Raw genomic sequence first — 18,492 nt, forward strand, 5'->3', positions numbered from 1 at the left:
CTTTTCTATATCTAATGAGATGATTATGTAGTTTTGTCTTTCAGTTTGTTTTATTGATCAATACATTTACTGATTTGTTTTGTTGTTGTTTATGAGATGGGGTTTCTCTGTAACTTTGGAGTCTGTCCTGGAACTAGCTCTTGTAGACCAGGCTGGCGTCTAACTCACAGAGATCTGCCAGCCTTTGCCTTCCAAGTGCTGGGACTAAAGACATTCACCACCACCTCTTGGCTTATTTACTGATTTTTATATGTTGAACCATTCTGCATCTCTGGGATGAAAGCCTACTTGGTCATGCCGGATGATCTTTTAAATTTGTTTTGGGATTCATTTTGCAAGCATATTTTATGCAAGAATTTTTGCACCTCTTGGTGAATTTTTCCTTTGAATATGTAAAGTCCTTGATCTCTTCTGATTAGTTTTGGTTTGAAGGCTATTTTCTCAGATATTAAAATGGCTACGTCTGCTTACTTTTTGGGTCCTTTGCTTGGCTATATCTCTTTCCATTATTTTAACTTGAGGTGATGTCTATTCTTGATGTTCAGGTGTGTTTCTTGGATCCAGCAGAAGTGTGGATCCTGCTTTTGCATCTATTCTGTTAGTCTGTGTCTTGTTAGTGGGAAATCGAAACCACCGACGTTGAGGGATATCAGTGAACAGTGCTTGCTAACTCCTGTTATTTTGTTTTTGTGGCGGGGGTGCATATGCGTTTTTCCGTTTTGATTTGCTGCTTTGGAGTTATTTATTTCTTGTGTTTTCTTTAGTGTAGTGAACCTCTTTAGGCTGGATTTTTCCTTCTAGTGCCTTCTGTAGGGCTAGATTTGTAGATAGATATTGCTTAAATTTGGTTTTCTAGTGGATGTCTTACTTTGTCCATCTCATGTTACTGAGAATTCTTCTGGGTACAGTAGTGTGGTGTTGGCATGTGTGGTCTTAGAGTCTGTAAAACATCTGTGCAGCCCCTACTGGCTTTTAGAGTCTTTATGAGAAGTTGGGTGTAATTCTAATAGGTCTGCATTTATATGTTACTTGGTCTTATTTCCTTGAAGTTTTTATTTTTATTTATTTATTTATTTTGCTTCAGCTGCTGTTTATTGACACTCAGGTGGGCACTATAGCAACGGGCCTGCAGATGCTGCACAGTAGAATGGGAGGTGGAGAGTGCAGGGTGTGCCTGCAGTGATAGCTGAGAAGTGCGCAATGAGCAGTGGGGAAGCCAAAGCTGTTGGGGAAGCAAGTCCGGCCGGGGGCCAGAGGTTACTATCTACACAGGAACCTGGGCCCCATGCCTTGCTGTCTCCTGACTCCAGGCCAGGGCTGGGAGTTCTCTGTGCAACTTTCTACAGGAGCAAAGTACACGGAGATGTTGCTGCCCCTTTGTGATAAAGCCAGAGGGTTTCCAATTCTGCATTCCTCTGTCACCCCTGGCTTGGGTAGGGCCATATGGTAGACAGACAGCTGGGCTCTATTCCATGTTTCAGCGGCAGTAATTTTCCCTGGTGTCCCAGCCCACCAGCGCCACACTCTGGCCCAGAGTGAGCACTACAAGCGTTGCTGGCCTAAAGATTGGGATGGGAGAGGAGATGGGACAGGGGCTAGAAGAGGGCTTCCAGGGAGAGCCTGTACTTCAAGGTACAGGCACTACACGCATGGTGTTGGTGAAGCCAGAGCCAGGGTGCCACCCAGTCAGCACAATGACCACATCTCCCTTCTTGAAGAAGCCTCGGGCCTTGCCAACATTTATGGCCAAATTCACACGGAGGTCTACATCCTCAGCCCAGGTGTCCTGCACTCCATCCTTACACAGCACAGGGAAGATACCACGGTACAAATGGGCCTGGCGAGCTGTCTGGGGATTGCGGGTCACAGCAATGATGGGCGCACGCGGCCGGTACCTGGCCCCCTGGTGAGCACTCCTGCCACACTTAGTGAGCACGATAATGGCCCCACTGCAGCACTTGAAAGAGGCCTCCACAGCACCCACGGCAGCAGCTCTGTGGGGTCGCTGGTAATCGGCGCCAGACGGTGGAGTTCCTCAATAACTGCAGGTGGGAGATGGCGGCCTCTGTCTCACGTCAATCAGGTGCTGCGTGCGAACGGCCTCCAGAGTGTAGGTCCTTTTGGCGGTCTCTCCTGACAGCATGATGCAGTAGGCTCCATCTAGGACCACATTGGCCACATCACTGCCCTCAGAACGGGTGGGGCGGGGCTTCTTGATCATGCTCTCCAGCATCTGTGTGGCGCAGATGACTGGCTTCCCAGCTCGGTTGCATCGTCCAATCATCATCTTCTGAGCCAGGAAGACCTTCTCTGCAGGAATCTCAATGCCCAAGTCGCCACGAGCCACCATGATCCCATCACTGGCCTCCAAAATCTCATCAAACCTGCGGACGCCTTCGTGGTTCTCCATTTTGCTGATGATCTTGATGTCCTTGCCCTTCTCTCCCAGGATCTTCCTAACCTCGTGCACATCAGCTGCCTTGCGGATGAAAGACGCAAACACGTCTATATCCTGCTCCACCCCAAATTTCAGGTCCTGGATGTCCTTTTCTGACACAGCAGGGAGGTCACAGCGGCTCCGGGGAGCTACCATTCTCCACCTCTGTCACCAGGAAGTCAGCGCCTTTCTCCTTCACCTGCAGTGAAATGAGCCCATCATCTACGTGGATCTTGCTGCCCACTTCCACCACCTTGCAGATGTTCTTATAGTCCAGCCACAGGGTGTTCTCGTCACATTTTTCCATGTAGGCATTGTCCAGGGTGATCTTCAGGGTAGCTCCCTTCTTCAGCTCCACTTCTGCAGTGCTGCTGCCTTTGATGAGTCCAGTCCGGATCTCAGGCCCCTTTGTGTCCAGAGCCACCGCAACAGGCCGGTAAAGAATGGGATCGGAGGCGAAGCTTTCTGTGGCTGCAAGCTCGTTCTTGATAGTTTCTTCATGGTACTCGAGTTCCATGGGAGAAATTGAGACGAGCCACGTTCATTCCCGACTTGATCATCTCCTTTAGCATCTCCACAGACCGGAAAGCAGGACCAATGGTACAAATGATGCCAGTGTTGCGGGCCGTGATGGGTGTGGAGTCAATGTCCAGGTGGCACATATGTTCCAAGAAGGTGTCAGCCATGGCTGCATAGAGCTGCTGGGTTTGAATGAAGGCAGTCCCTGCTTCGCTGTGTGGTTTCGGCTCATTGTCCTCATTCTCAGGTTGCCTCTCCAGCAGAGGCTATCATTGGTGTTTTTGATTTTAGCCATTCTGACAGGTGTAAGATGATATCTCAAAGTTGTTTTGATTTGCATTTCCCTGATTGCTAAAGAGGTTGAGCATGACCTTAAGTGTCTTTTGGCCATTTGAACTTCTTCTGTTGAGAATTCTCGTGTTCTTATGGACTAATGAGCACTACTGAAAACATGTACGGATTTTCAGTCTTGAAAGCCATAATCAAACATGATTTTTTTGAAGGCAGGAGGAAGAAGGTAAAGAAGTCATTTTTTTTCCAAAATCATGTACGTTCCTTTCTCCAAAGTTATTTAGTAAATGATACTTTCTGAATGAAACAGTACTATTTTTTTACTCTTCCAACTAAAAATTCTTCATTTAGGGAATTACTTAGTCTTTAAAACTTGTGGAGATTGAAGCTGTAAGGGTACAAGCTTCTAGTTCAGGTTTTTCCTCACCGCTTCATTGCGCCTCAAAATGAAGAGATAATTCTGTAGAATAGAATGTCATTCCACTGACCATATGAAGCCTGTGCTCAAACTCTCATTTTTATCAGTGATACCCGGGGCCTTGCACAGGAAGTCTTTCAGACATTCATTGAATTTGACCGTGGAACTTGTTTCCCATCGCCCTTCGCTGTGGCTTCTTCAGTTGTCTGACTAACCCGGCGCAGCGCTCCTATTTATTTGAACCCCTGTGATTAAAAATAGTTCAATGTATCTGAACAATGATTTTCTGGATCATTTTTTCCTCTACCATCTTACTTTCCTTATTCTCAGGGTTTTCTAAAATGCATATGTGTTTGGTGTGTGTATGCAGTTGTACGTGAGTATGGGTGTTGTGCGTATGTATAGGGAGATCAGGCTCGGGTCATTTCCCAGGAACCATCCTCCTTGTCTGTGAGGCAGAGTCCCTCCCTGGGACCTAGAAACCACTGGTTACATTAGACTAGCTCAACAAGTCCCCAGGGTCCTTCTCTCTCCACTTCCCCAGTGCTGATATTACAAGTAGAGGGAGAGAGAAAGTGTGTGTGTGTGTGTGTGTGTGTGTGTGTGTGTGTGTGTGTGTGTGTGCGCGCGCGCATGTGCCTGTGCATGGGTGTGTGTGTGTGTGGTGACCATCCAGAAAAATGATCTGTGATAGCCATACCTTCAGATTTAAGTGAACTTATAAAGTGGGCAGCTAGCAAACCAAAGTACAAAAATAATAGCAACTAGCAAATAGGAAGAAGCAACAGATAGCTGGCAATACAGCATCAAATAAAATACTCCAAGCAGACAACAGAAATGACCGAAGTAGACTGCTTCAGAGAGCAAATAAAGGTAACAGCAAATCAGAGCTTAAAGTATTGAGTAGAAATCGCCTGGAGAAGAAACAGCCGTGCTGGAGTTACAACTCTTCCACCCATAAATGAGCTTCTTCTAGAGGACTGGGTTCCCAGCACCCACACAGCAGCTCACAGCCATCTGTAACTCCAGTTCCAGGGCACCTGATGCCCTCTTCTGTCTTCCATGGGCATGGCATGCAAGTGGTGCACAGACATACAGAGACACTGATATTGATAACATAAAGTGATGTTTTTTATCTCCTCTTCATATTTAGATAATTTGTACAGGATTCAGTGAAAAATAAGTGGGTTTCATATTTGGGGTATTGTTCTACAAATTATGACATAATGGAATGTGTCCTTATTAAAACCAGGTCTGACGGTGACAGCCTGAGAGAAGAATATCTAAGAAACTTCTCTTGGTGACCTAGAGTTTTAGAGCTAAAGAAATGGTAGAGAGCTTCTATCTCTCCCCTTCGTTTTCCAGATGAGAAGCCACGTACAAAGTAAATTTGCAGGAAAGTAGAATTGGAGTAGGTCATGTTAAATAAGAAATAACAAGTGTGTTTTATTCTATGTGTAGAATATGTTAGAAGATGAGAGAGAAATGTATGGACCCAGGAAGGGTTGAGGAGAGGGTGGAAAAGAAGATGGACACGATATGTGAATATATGGAAATGCCAGAGAATCCTGTTCATCTGTACAATATTTGTGAATATATGCAAATGCCAGAGAATCCTGTTCATCTGTACATTTGTTGATGACAAACAGCATTTACTGTCTTTGACCTAGTCATTTAACTTTCAAAAATTTTTCCTAAGTAAATTATTTCATGCCAGTAAGTCCTCACATTCAAAGATATCTATGGGAATAAGAATTGAAAGTGCTGCTAGGGCTGAAAACGGGTGCATTGTTAAGGTGTCTATGGTACCCACTGCATGTATTCAGGAACCTTGGAATGCTCTTTACCAAAGACAGTATAGATTCAGAATCCACTTTATCATTAGCCATGGGTAAACTTGGGGGAAGAGCACTGGTTACGTGACGGTCTAACATGCTGATGTGGAACGGTTTATTTTGTAGCATATTCCAGATAGGTCTTAAAGCAATGGCACTTATAAATATCACATTTTTAAAAATATGCAAAACAAAACAAAAAATATGTAAAGCCAGTGCATGGCAGTATTAACCGCACCCAGACGGAGTGAGAAGTTCTCAAGTTTTAGGTCAGTCTTGCATATTTTGCAAGACCCTGTCTCAAATAAACAAATAAACAAGCTAAAGCAATTGAAGGTTGAAATACGTCCACTGTGTAAGAAAGCACTGTAAAGGACATACTGAATTCTCAAGTACCTCTTTTAAAACAAAGTAAAGACAGTGGCTTTAGGCCGTCTCTCTAAAGAGGGGGCAAGATTAGTGGATGTCCCATACAGACCTGAAAAGTCTAGTTTGAGAAATTATTTAATATTCTTTTTTAGTAAAGAAGATGCTCATAGATAATACTACATGCTAAATACATTGTAGCAACTTATTTTATTAATGATATTTATAGATTTCAAAAGAGATCCTGTTGGGTCTTGTGCCTGTTGTTTTACAGATCGCTACTGAAGCCATAGAGAACTTCCGCACTGTCGTCTCTTTGTCTCGGGAGCAGAAGTTTGAAGACATGTATGCTCAGAGCTTGCAGATACCATACAAGTAAGAAGCCCTGAAGAGTGGGCCAGGGCTCTCGGGGGTTTTCTAGTGAGGACTTCCGTTTTCAGGATCGCTTTTGCCAGAAGGTAAAGTGAACAGAAGAAAGTACTAGAAGGAACGCCTGAGACTATCAAGAGAGATGAAGAGACCTGAGCTTAGGCAGGGGCATCTGGGAGGTAGAGCAGTGAGGGCTGGTGACACTGGGGAGGACAGAGAAGAGGACCATGGGTAACGCCTCTGGTGTCCAGTCGGGATGATGACCCTATTTGCCGTATTCGGGGGGAGGGTTCTCTATGGAGGTGTGGGACACTGAGGGGATCTCTCCAGGATACTTTCTGCTCCTTCCTTTCCTGGGGAGACCTCTCTTCTCCCTGTACCCCAGCAGTACCTATGGCAGCTCTGAAAGAAGGGTGACCAGGACACTAGCGAGCCCAGCCTCGGAGTCTCAGCTCTTCCTCTAGGACAAGGCAAAAACTAGATCTTTCTGAAGGTTTCTGGGCACCTTTGTCATGATCATGGCAGGCCCTCTTTTTCTGAGGAAAGTTTTCATTTGAAATCCCAGTAAGTTGCCAGGTGGTGATGGCGCACGCCTTTAATCCCAGCACTTGGGAGGCAGAGGCAGGAGGATCTCTGTGAGTTCAAGGCCAGCCTGGTCTACAAGAACTAGTTCCAGGACAGGAACCAAAAGCTACGGAGAAACCCTGTCTCGAAAATCCAAAAAAAAAAAAATTATTATAGACCTTTCTTTGCCTGTTTTCTGAAGCAGGTAGTCCAGGCTGGCTCTGGTCCTCCTGCCTCAACCTCCTTTGTGCTGGAATTATGGGTATTAACATAGACCGTGTGTGTGTGTGTGTGTGTGTGTGTGTGTGTGTGTGTGTGTACACTTGTGTGCATGTGTGTATGTGTGTGTGCCTGTGTATGTAAATGTATGAGTGTATGTGTGTAGGCTAGAGGTTGAAGCTGGCTGTCTTCCTCTGTTGCTCTTTTGATACAGAGCTTGCTCACAGAGATCTGCCTGCCTCTATTTCCTGAGTTCCTGAGTGCTGGGATGAGAGGCATTCCACCACTGATGTGCTGTGATTACTGTTGATTAATAAAGAAAACTGCATTGGGCCTATAGCAGGGCAGAACTGATCTAGGTGTGGAAAACTAAACTGAATTCTGGGAGAAAGAAGGCAGAGTCAGGAGAAGCCACCGGAGACAGATGCAAAATGCCAGTCAAGAACCTTACCAGTAAGTAGGCCACGAGGCTCATCGTAAAATACAAAATAACAGAAATGAGTTAATTGAAGATATGAGCAAGCCAGAAATACACTTTAGCTATTGGTCAAGCAGTACTGCAAATAATAAAGTTTCTGTGTGATTATGTTGTGGTCTGGGCAGCTGGAAACAAACAAGCAGCCTCCCCCAAAACCACTACTGCCCAAATTTAAGAGTTTTTATCTTTTTTCCAGTTAACTTTTTGAGTATCCAAAGTTAGAGTCTAATGCAATCAATTCTTGTGTAATGAATAAAATTTTAGAAATAACATTTCTACTAGTTGCTGGGATTTTTCAGGACCTGAAACCCAGGTTTGCTTCCTTGGTCCTCACGGGAATTTTCTTTTCCGAGTATTGCAGCCTTAGCTTGTAGTAGGTGACTTAAGAAAACAAAAACAACAGTCAGTGGGTCCCACATGCGCATGCTGCTGGCTTCCTCAGGTTCATTCATATCAGTGTTGGAGGAACATGTTAGTTAACAGCTTTAACCTCAACTCTCCTAGCTGCAGAGATCAAAGTGTGGTTGACCTAGATGTGTGAAGGATTCCAAGAGATGATATGTTTTGTATTAGACATACATGTAATAGTGTCACTATTCCCAGATGGTCAGACTATAAGTCCACCAGGGAAGAACTGGCATGGGGCCTTCCACACAGTCCTAATGAGGAGCTGTTTTAGGTTTCTTCATCATCTTCCTTCCTGCCTGGTCAGCTTGGCAGCTTCTGCCTTCACTGCTTTGTGGATTCCCAGAGATCAGTACTCAAGAATGATACGATTCTGGACACTGTCTGGAATTCATTCGCTCCAACTTTATAGGAACGTAGGTAAAGATACAGTTGTGCATTTGAACTCCATTGGCATTTTTCTTAATTATGCATGTGCATGTGTGTTATTTGCACACACGCACATGTATGGGGCCCAGAAGTCAATGTCAGATGTCTTCATCTAGTGCTAGGGTTTCGGTCACATGCCACCATACTTCTGTGTTGCTGCTCTGAAGCCACATCTCCAAGTTTATGCAGCAGGCACTTTACCAGCTGACTGAGCTATCTCTCCAGCCCCCATTTGTGCTTTTTAGTTAATCATTTAATAAAGGGGAGGTTTGATGGAAGAGAAATGGGTGCTGTTTGTGCATGGACCTCAGCTCTTGCAGAATGAGGACAATTCTGGCAGTGATGCACAGCATTCTGAATATATAATACTACTACACTGTACTCAGATGATTAAGACAGAGGTGGGAGCAGAGCTCCGTCATGATGTGTGACGTCCTCAATTTTATCCTTAGCATAACAAAGGGGAATTAAAAAAGAAAAAGATAAAGATAGTAAATTTCGCATAAACATTTTTCCCGAATTTCAATATTTCTCTAAAAAAAAGTAACTGTCAGCATTAACATTTAAAATACTTTCTAAATTTCTTTTGTATTAATCAATTTAACTATTAATTTATTTATTTTTGCTTTGTGACAGGAGTCCCTCTTCTGTGGCCCAGACTGACCTGGAACTGAATATTTAGTTGGTCTTGAATTTGTGGCAATCCTTTTGCTTCAGACTCTGAATATTGGGATTACAGACATAAATCACCTACCTAGACTTTCCAAACTATTCTATTACAGTTTTTACTTCTGTGTTAATTATGTTAATTGAAAGTAGTATTAAAATATAACCTCTTGAAAATATTTGCTTTGAATGTTGTATTAATTGTTACTATTACTAAACTATGAAGTATGTAGTATAGTTCTATATAATGGTTAAGGAATATTTTTTACATCTTCCAAGGATACTTGGATATAATATTTATTTTTTATTGAAAAAATACATATCTGGACTATAGCCATATATAAAGTTGTTTGCTTTTTAAAAATAAATTGGAAAATGTAGCTCAGTGGTAGAACCCAGCATGTATTCTGGCTCTAGCATCTCAAAAACTAAAAATAGAAAAATAAAATGGGACTGGGATGTAGCTCAGTAGTAGAGTCCTCTGTTCAACCACTGGCGGTGCTAATATAAATGTGTAGAAGGAGCGGCGGGCTGCGTTCCCGCCCGGCTCCTGCACGGCTAGCTTTATATCCGAAATAACAACACACAAATTGTATTCTTTTAAACACTGCTTGGCCCATTAGTTCTATCCTCTTCTTGGCTAACTCTCACATCTTGATTAACCCATTTCTAATAATCTGTGTAACACCACGAGGTTCTGGCTTACCGGGAAGGATCTTAACCTGCTCCATCTTGGAGAGGAGAGCTATAGCATCTGCCTCACTGCCGTCTTCCTCCCAGCATTCAGTTCTGTTTACTCCTCCTACCAATTTTCTGTCCTATCAAAGGGCCAAGGCAGTTTCTTTATTAACCAATGAAAGGAACACATAGACAGATGTCCCTCCTCCATCATAAATGTAATAAATGGGCTAGGCCAGTGTGCTATTTAATATACTCTGGTGTCTGTGAGAATGCTGGCAGACATTTCATCAGAATTACATCTGACTTCTCTGTGGAGACAATGAAAGCCAGAAGGTTGTGGTTGAGCGATATGCACACATTAAGAGACCATGGGTGCTGGCCCAGACTACTATACCCAGCAAAACTTTCAATCACCATAGAAGGACAAAACAAGATATTCCATAACAAAACTAGATTTCACCAATACCTAGCCAAAAATCTAGCCTTACAAAAAAATACTAGAAGGAAAACTTCAACAAAAGGAAGTTGGCTACACCAACAAAAACAAAGACAATTGATGGTCTCATAGCAGCAAATCCCAAAGAAGGAAAAAGCACACAAATTAACATCACCAACAATGAAAACTAAATTAACAGGAAACAGCAATCACTTGTCATTAATATCCCTTAATGTAAATGGATTCAACTCACCTCTAAAAAAGGCACAGGCTAACAGATTGGATATGAAAACAGAATCCATCCTTCTTCTGCATACAAGAAATATCTCAACTTCAAAGACAGACATCGTCTCAGAGTAAAGGGTTGGAAAAAAATACACCAATCAAATGGACCTAAGAAACAAGTGGGTGTAGCCATCCTAATAGCTAACAAAATAGACTTCAAGCTAAAATCAGTCAAAAGAGACAAAGAAGGTCATTTCAAATTAGTCACAGGAAAAATCCATCAAGAGGAAATCTCAATACTGAACATCTATGCCCCAAAACACTTTGAAAGCTTAAATCATACATCACACCCCACACACTAATAGTGAGAGACTTAATTCCCCTCTCACCACAGGACAGGTCAGTCAGACAAAAAAATGAACAGAGAAATAAGAGAACTAACATATTATGATTCAACTGGACTTAACAGACATCTATAGAATATTCCATCCAAACAGAAAAGAATATACCTTCTTCTCAGCATCTCATAGAACCTTCTCAAAAACTGACCACATACTTGGTAACAAAACAAACCTCAATAAATACAAAAAATATGGAATAACCCAATGTACTTTATCAGATCACCATGGTTTAAAACTGTGGGTTTTCTGGAACACATGGAAATTAAACAATTCTCACCTGCATCATCAATGGGTCAAGGAAGAAATAAAGGGAGAAATTAAAGACTTCCTAAAATTCACTAAATGCCTACATAAAGAAGCTAGAAAGATCCTACACTAGTAAATTAACAGGAACATTTAAAAACTTTAGAACAAAAAGAAGCAAACTCACCTAAGAGAACTAGACGGCAGGAAATAAAGTGAGAACTGCAATCAACAAAATAGAAACAAAGAAAACAACACAAAGAATCAGTGAGACAAAGAGTTGGTTCTTCGAGAAAATCAACAAAACAGACAAACCTTTATCCAAACTAACCAAAAGGCAGAGAGAGAAATTTAACAAAATCAGAAATGAAAAGGAGGACATAACAACAGACACGGAGGAAATACAGAGAATCATCAGGTCACATTTCAAAAACCTGTAGTCCACAGTATTGGAAAACATAAAGGAAATGGACAACGTTCTGGATATCACTTACCAAAATTAAGTCAAGACCAGATAAGCAAATAAAACAGACCTGTAACTGCTGAAGAAATAGAAACAGTCATCAAAAGTATCCCAACCAAAAAGAGCCCAGAACCAGATAGTTTAAGCTCAGAATTCTACAAGATTTTCAAAGAACTAATACCAACACTCCTCAAATATTTCCACACAATAGAAACAGAAGGAAAATTGCCAAACTCTTGATGAGGCTACAATTACCCTGATACCCAAACCACAGAAAGGCATTACTAAGAAGGAGAATTAAAAACCAATCTCACTCATGAACATTGATGCAAAAATACTAAATAAAATACTGACAAATCGAATCCAAGAATATATCAGAACCATTATACACCATGATCAAGTCGGCTTAATCCCAGAGATGCAAGGATGGTTCAACACATGAAAATCTGTCAAAGTAATCCACCATATAAACAAACTGAAAAATACAAACCACATGATCATCTCATTAGTTTGGCTCCTAACTGGTGCTCTGTGGCACCCAGGGCCTAAGGAGTTCTGACAAGGAGCTGAGGGATGTCTGTCAGTGCATGGCGCTTGTCAGGTGACAGCAAGGAGGAGCTTTCAGAGGCCCTGAGCATCCTCCAGTAGTGACCTTCCAAGGAGAAGCAGTTTCAATGAGAGGAAAGCCCGTGAGCCTCTTCTTGCTGCTCTCACCACCATTCCACTGAGGGATCTTGTCAGCAGCACCCTGACTGAAGCATGGGTGAAGAGCACGGATCCTGTCGGGGTCCCATGTCCCAACATAAACTACTTTTCCTTCTCTGGACCAGCGTGGAGGCGCGGGAATAGAGACACAGTTCACACAGCAATATCAGAAGGGAGTCTCAGGCTTCATTCAAATCCTGAAGATCCCAACACTTTTTATCCCCCCAGGTAAACTAAGGTGGAAGTGCATTAGCATTCTATTTCCGGGTAGCAGGACTACAGTCATGCCTGCAGCTCAGTCACTAGCTTGGAATTCACAACTCTTCTCAGGGGATCTACATATCTACAAAAGAAAAGGAACAACACACCTGAGCTTTTGTTAGGGTAGCGACAGCCTATCTGGCAGGGGTACCAACCACCAACTTGGCTGTCACGCCATGTAGAAATACGGGCCTACAGGATCCCCAGATTTCTCCCAAAGTAACCAGTGATGTGAAAAGGCAGGACCTCTGCCCAAGTGGCCCTCTGTAAATTCCTATCTCCAGAGGGATTCTAGGTCTAGGCATTGAAAGGAACGACCTGTGTCACAGGGCACGGTGGCAGGCCGAGGAAGAGAGAGGCCGGCATCCACTTACCTCCATACTAGAGATGGTGATGACGATGCAGATGATGATGTCTGACCTAGCGATGACGGCCTCCTGTCCTTCTCACAGAGACCATGGCCTGCCAGGGGTCCATGTGCACCAGGAGGCTGAGGGAGAAGTGAGAGGGTGGAAAACCATGGGATGAGAAGGACGGTGATTCCCAAGAACCCTGAACATAAGCCAGCCCACACCATCCTGAGACCCTGACAATGAACAGATAGATCTTGAAGGAAGATGAGGGCACAGACAAAGGGAGGAATTATCCACACAGTGAGTCACAGGGGACAGAGTGCTCAGAGAGGACAGCAGAGACCGCACAGATGGCGTGGGAATATAGGCCCTCCCCATGTTCCTGGATTGGCAAGGCTTACCCTAGGACCAGGCAATGGCTGTTCAGAGAAGACAAGGTAACTGAAGATGGAAGCAGAGAACACTGTGTCCTCCAAGCTAAAGGATGATCACGGGGTGTTCGCTAGTGAGAAACACAGCTGATGCAGGGCCAGGTGTCCTGTCTGGTGCAGGCTCTTGGCCTCAGGGAAGTCTAGCTGATCAATGCAGTTTCAGTGGCTCTTTGCCCGCACACAACATCTATGGAGAAGGGACCTGGGACCTACAAGTTCAACAGCAGGGATCGCTTTACTGAAGAGGAAGGCAGCTCTGAAAACTGAGAATGATGTGGGAATGTTCAGGGGGGAAGAGTTCATACCCCCCAATGTTCAAAGAATGAAGAGGAAAAAACAGGTCCAACCGGAGGGATCCAAAAGGTCCCCATTCAGGGACTCGGGGGATCCCTTACTGGGTTTCTCCTCCTGCCTCTCTCAGTGGAACCACTCTGGTGTTGAAGACAGGCCGGGTTTGTGTATTTGGGGCCCCCGGGAAGCAACACAGTCTGGACAGCCAAGCCCTGATTGCCTTCTCATTCTCCAGCAGCACCCAGTGTTCTGATGTCAGGGTCAGGTCTAGTTGGCAGGGGCATTTCCTCTGTTAACATGCTGTGGCAGACACAGGAGGGATATGCAGCCTTGGTCAGTGGGCCATGGCTCCAAGTGGGGATCTTCTTCTGGGGACAACATAGAGGCATGGGGGCCCTTTGTCATGGCATCAGGTGTGCCCTCTTCTGAAGACTGGGTGTGGAAAAGGCCAAACGTGGGCGGGCTCACTGGCTCTTCCTCTCAGGTGAGCACCAGATGGTAAAGCAGGTAGCAGAGATGGTGGAGGTGCAGGGCCAGGGTTTACGGGCTTGACTGAGGTGGTGGGGTCAAGCTCCTGTTGTTTCTGTTCTAATAGGTATGTCCTAATGATCTCATTATATTCTCTTTTATACGAGGAGTAAATGATCTTTTTAGAGCAAATCCATAGGAAAGGAGCTCTTTTAAAATACAGGATTTGGGAAGGGCTTACTAGGGATGTTTCCTTCAGGGTTCTTTGTCACGGCCGCCTCATCCAGCAAGGATGACGCAACACTGGAGCTCTTCTTACAAGCAGTTTTATTCAGGACTTTTGACAATTGAAGAAATCTCTCTCTCTCTCTGGGCAAACCTCCCCCAGCCCTTAAGTAGGCCTGGGCTACCAACCCTGGATAGCCACGTGGGCGCCGTTCATTGGTCCACGCTCACACAAGCAGCTTGTGATCATGGGTGATCCCAACCGTCTGGCCTCAGCCAAATAAGGAGTTGTTTATCCTAGAGAGCACTCGCTTTCGGGATTGCGGAGGGCAGAAGCCAGCGCCATTTTTAAGGTGCGGCTCCATGCAGCTCTCTACAGTTTCCCCTTTTTGTTTTGCAAAGCTACAGGCAAGAGTAGAGGTCTGATCTCTGTTAGGAATGGGACATGTGCTAATGTCTTTCCGGATGTCATCCAACCAGAGAACATTACACCCGTCCGGTGTCCTTTTCACAGAGGTGGGAGATAGACACCAACCCACATGCACTCAGACTTGCTCTTCTTGAGGTTGATGTATGCTTACCTCAAGTGCAGTGCACAAGCCTCGCATCCTGTGCTCGCTCACATCTCTTTTAAGGTAGATAGCCAAACTTGGGGAGACTGTCTTGCTTCAGTGGCCGTGAAGGCCTGTATGACCAAAGCCGCATTGCGATGCTGTGAAACCCTCATGCGACAGACGCACCACAGGCACACCAGGGAGGCAAGCACCATTAGGCCTGCCAGGGCTCCTATCCCCGCCCACTCATTCAGATGATCCATGGCTGTAGTGATCCAGGAAGATAGTTCTTCTGCCAAACCGGCATCCATGCATGTGGAGTTCACAGTCACCATCGCCACCGCAACTTTTCCAGTTGTTGTTCAAATTCACCAGACCAATTACCTAAAAGATATCTAGACAGTTCTTTAGACAAATTAGCTGCATGGGTAAATTTTTCATACTGAATGCTGGTCACACACAGCCCCAGATACTTCCATTCACAGCCAAGCTGAGCCAATTGCCAGAGAACATCTATCTGTTCTTGAACCAAATCTATACGTTGTTTAACTACCATTAACCCACCTTTGAGTTGACTATCTAGCCCAGTCTGGGCATTCAATGCTTGCGCTACTAAGGCAGATAGACTATTTAATGTTTGCACTGTTTGCACAGTATGAGTCATGGCCACAGCCACGGCTGTGCTTGCAGCAGCAGCAAGGGCTACTGCTGCAACAATCGCTGCTGTAATGCCAAAGTCTCTTCTATATCTTAGAAGGCTCATGGCATTAGGCGCATCCACTGGCACCGGGATCCAAAGAGGGACATGGGCAATCATGGCAAAGCTATGCCGGGAAGCACTCCAGCATTGTGTATAAAAGCAAGTCTCATTACTACCATCTCGTAAGCTACAGTTACTAACAATAAACAAAAAAGGTGGATATACACACACAGGGGCAGCTGTATAATGCTCGGTACTTTTCAAAGGTTGAAAATACCTCGAACAAAGGCGAGTAACATTCAAAGTTTCCTGAGAATCATCATCACTGCAATTTTTTCTTCTGAGTTCTGTTATTTGACAGCTAACATTCCCTTCTCCAAAGCTGCCGCCATTAAGCATAACTAGAGGAGAAGCATCTAAACAACTACCATTAACTCCACAAAGCATCCACATATTAAAGGGATTCACAATATCTGTTTGCTGGAACATGCCTTGAAGGTATTTTTCTGGACCCACCACATCAGGGGAAAAGGTGAATTTCTGACCCTTATCTGCCCACCTCAGCACTTTGGACTGACACCCGTTCCACAGCCAAGACTCTCATTCATAAGTTCTCCAGCAAGTAGGGGCCCATTTGGGTTGTGGTGGAGGGATGGAGAAATTACCGACATGCTGGTACCAAGGCCATGTGCCATTGAATCAAACCACATTCACAGAATAGGATGTGGTAATATTCTCTTGTGCAATGGAAGAATTACAACTATATGATTGAGCCCCATACTTACGATACCCATAAAACCATCCTGCACTAAAGCGGGATAAAGTAATACAGGAACTATTAGCATAAGCATTAACAGTAACACATAAATTTCCTTCTTCACTTGAAGATCTATTTTCTCCTATGGGGGCAATTTCTGTATCTAATGGAATAAATGGCAGGTTTAACTTCTTATTGGTGGTGAATAGACGAGGGAATACCTCAGCATCACGGTGGACTGGCATCAGTTTGGGGAATGCTGATAGAATCCCCCACCGCAGCTCTGCTGTCACCTTCTCCGTTGAATGGGTGAGGAACAGGCACAGGATCCCCAGACATATCCGTAACATCCTTTTCTGCCTCCGTCTGCACTTGCACCTTCCTCACCTGTAGCGCGCACCATGGCGCTGTCATGTCGTGGGCACGGAGCCGGGGCGCCCTTTGCTGTTCCACGTCAAACTTGAGAGAACTTGTGCACATGCGCGCGAGCTCCCCCCTCCAGCGCGGGGAGTCTTTCAATCTGGCCATCCGATCTGGCCAATCATTATTTAGCACGTTTATCGCTCCATTCTGGCCTGAGCCATTGGGTTGATGACACGTCAGGGCTTTGTCTGGCACCGTATATATTCTTCTGCTTCCACGGGGACGGGGTCTTCTTGCCTCTTTCAAACCTCAAGTGTAAGTGCTCCAATAAAGGGCGTTCTGAGAAGGATCCTGTTGCAGTCGTCTCTTCTGCTGGCAGTAGCGGTGTGCTGCACTCACCAGGCGTTCTGGCACCCAGATAGGGTCCAAATGATACTGTGGAAAGACACAAACAGCGCCTCGTGCCCATGTCAGCACAGGATCGGGTCCATGCCAAACCCCTGTCAGGGCGTCCTTCCAAGTCACCATTCCTTTTGAAGGACTGGACGGACATGAATGCCTGTCTGCGGCAGACTGATTGGAATTATCCAGGTTCAAAAAATTTAAAGTAAACAAGGTTAAGGAAAGTCTATTTTGGGGGGTTTGCCCATGGCCTATTCCCCCTTTTGTTTTTGAAGCAACTCCTTCAAGGATCTATGGGCACGTTCCACAATGCCTTGGCCTTGTGGATTGTTTGGCAATCCATGTGTTAATTGAACACCCATACACTGACAAAATGATGTAAATTTTTGCCCAGTATAAGCAGAGCCATTGTCAGTTTTTATCTGTTGGGGCTTGCCCCAGGCTGCCCATGCTTCCAAGCAATGAGCGATCACCTGAGTTGCCTTTTCACCCGACACAGGCGTGGCATGAATGACACCAGAGCAGGTGTCCACAGACACGTGCACATATTTTACCGTGCCAAATTCAGAAACATGCATTACATCCATCTGCCAAATTTTGAGGGGGAGCAACCCTCGTGGATTGACTCCCAAAGTTTGAGGATGGTGATGAACAACACATTGTGGGCAATCCATAACCACCCTCTGTGCATCAGCACGAGGGATAGTAAATTTTTGTTGCAAGGTTTTGGCATTAACATGAAAGTCTTTATGAAAATCATACGCTCTCTGTAAGGCAGAAGCAAGAAACGTCCATTTTTGTCTGGTACAGCGATCCACCTTGTCATTGCCATCAGCTAAAGGGCCTGGCAGTCCTGTGTGTGCATGAATGTGCTGTAGAAAAAAAAGGACTTTTTCGCTGCTAAAGTAACAATTGCAATTGGGTAAACAGAGCATGCACAGGACTGGAGGGTTTTATGGGTCCAGCACACTCAAGAAGCCTTAGAGCATTGACAACATAATAGGAGTCTGAAATTAAATTAAATGCAAATGGGCAAGATCTAAATACTCCACTACAATGGCCAACTCAACTTGTTGAGGTGCTCCAGGAGGGAATTAGTGTTTGATGGGTTCTGCAAAACCCACCATGTAAGCACCGCAGCCTGTCTTAGACTCATCCGTGAATATGACACTGGCACCTGAAATGGGTTGTGAAGAAGTGGTCTTGGGAAATAACACTGGATGTTCTTTAAAGAAAGTCAGCAAGGGCTGTTTAGGATAATGACAATCTATATGCCCTGAATATGTGCAGTGCAAAATGGCCCAATCATCAACAGCAGCACATAAAATTTTAATCTGATTACTATCATATGGAACAATTAACATGCTAGGTAAAACTCAGAAATGTTGGAAGCAAGTTTGAATACCTTGTTGAGCGAGTAGGGCCACAGCAGTAGGAAAATATTTTATGGCTTTTACTGGGCAAATTTTTGGATGAATCCAAAGCAGTGGACCCTCCTGCCACAACAAGCCCGTGGCTGCAGTTTAGTGGGTAAAAC

General features: G+C 44.6%; 1 pseudogene; it reads right to left on the reverse strand.

Annotated features, from left to right (window-relative positions):
- Positions 1–1,609: 1,609 nt before the first annotated feature.
- Positions 1,610–15,550, reverse strand: LOC142839837 (pyruvate kinase PKM pseudogene; annotated as a pseudogene).
- Positions 15,551–18,492: the final 2,942 nt, after the last annotated feature.

Source organism: Microtus pennsylvanicus, chromosome 22 (assembly GCF_037038515.1).
Source record: "Microtus pennsylvanicus isolate mMicPen1 chromosome 22, mMicPen1.hap1, whole genome shotgun sequence".
Lineage (NCBI taxonomy): Eukaryota > Metazoa > Chordata > Mammalia > Rodentia > Cricetidae > Microtus > Microtus pennsylvanicus.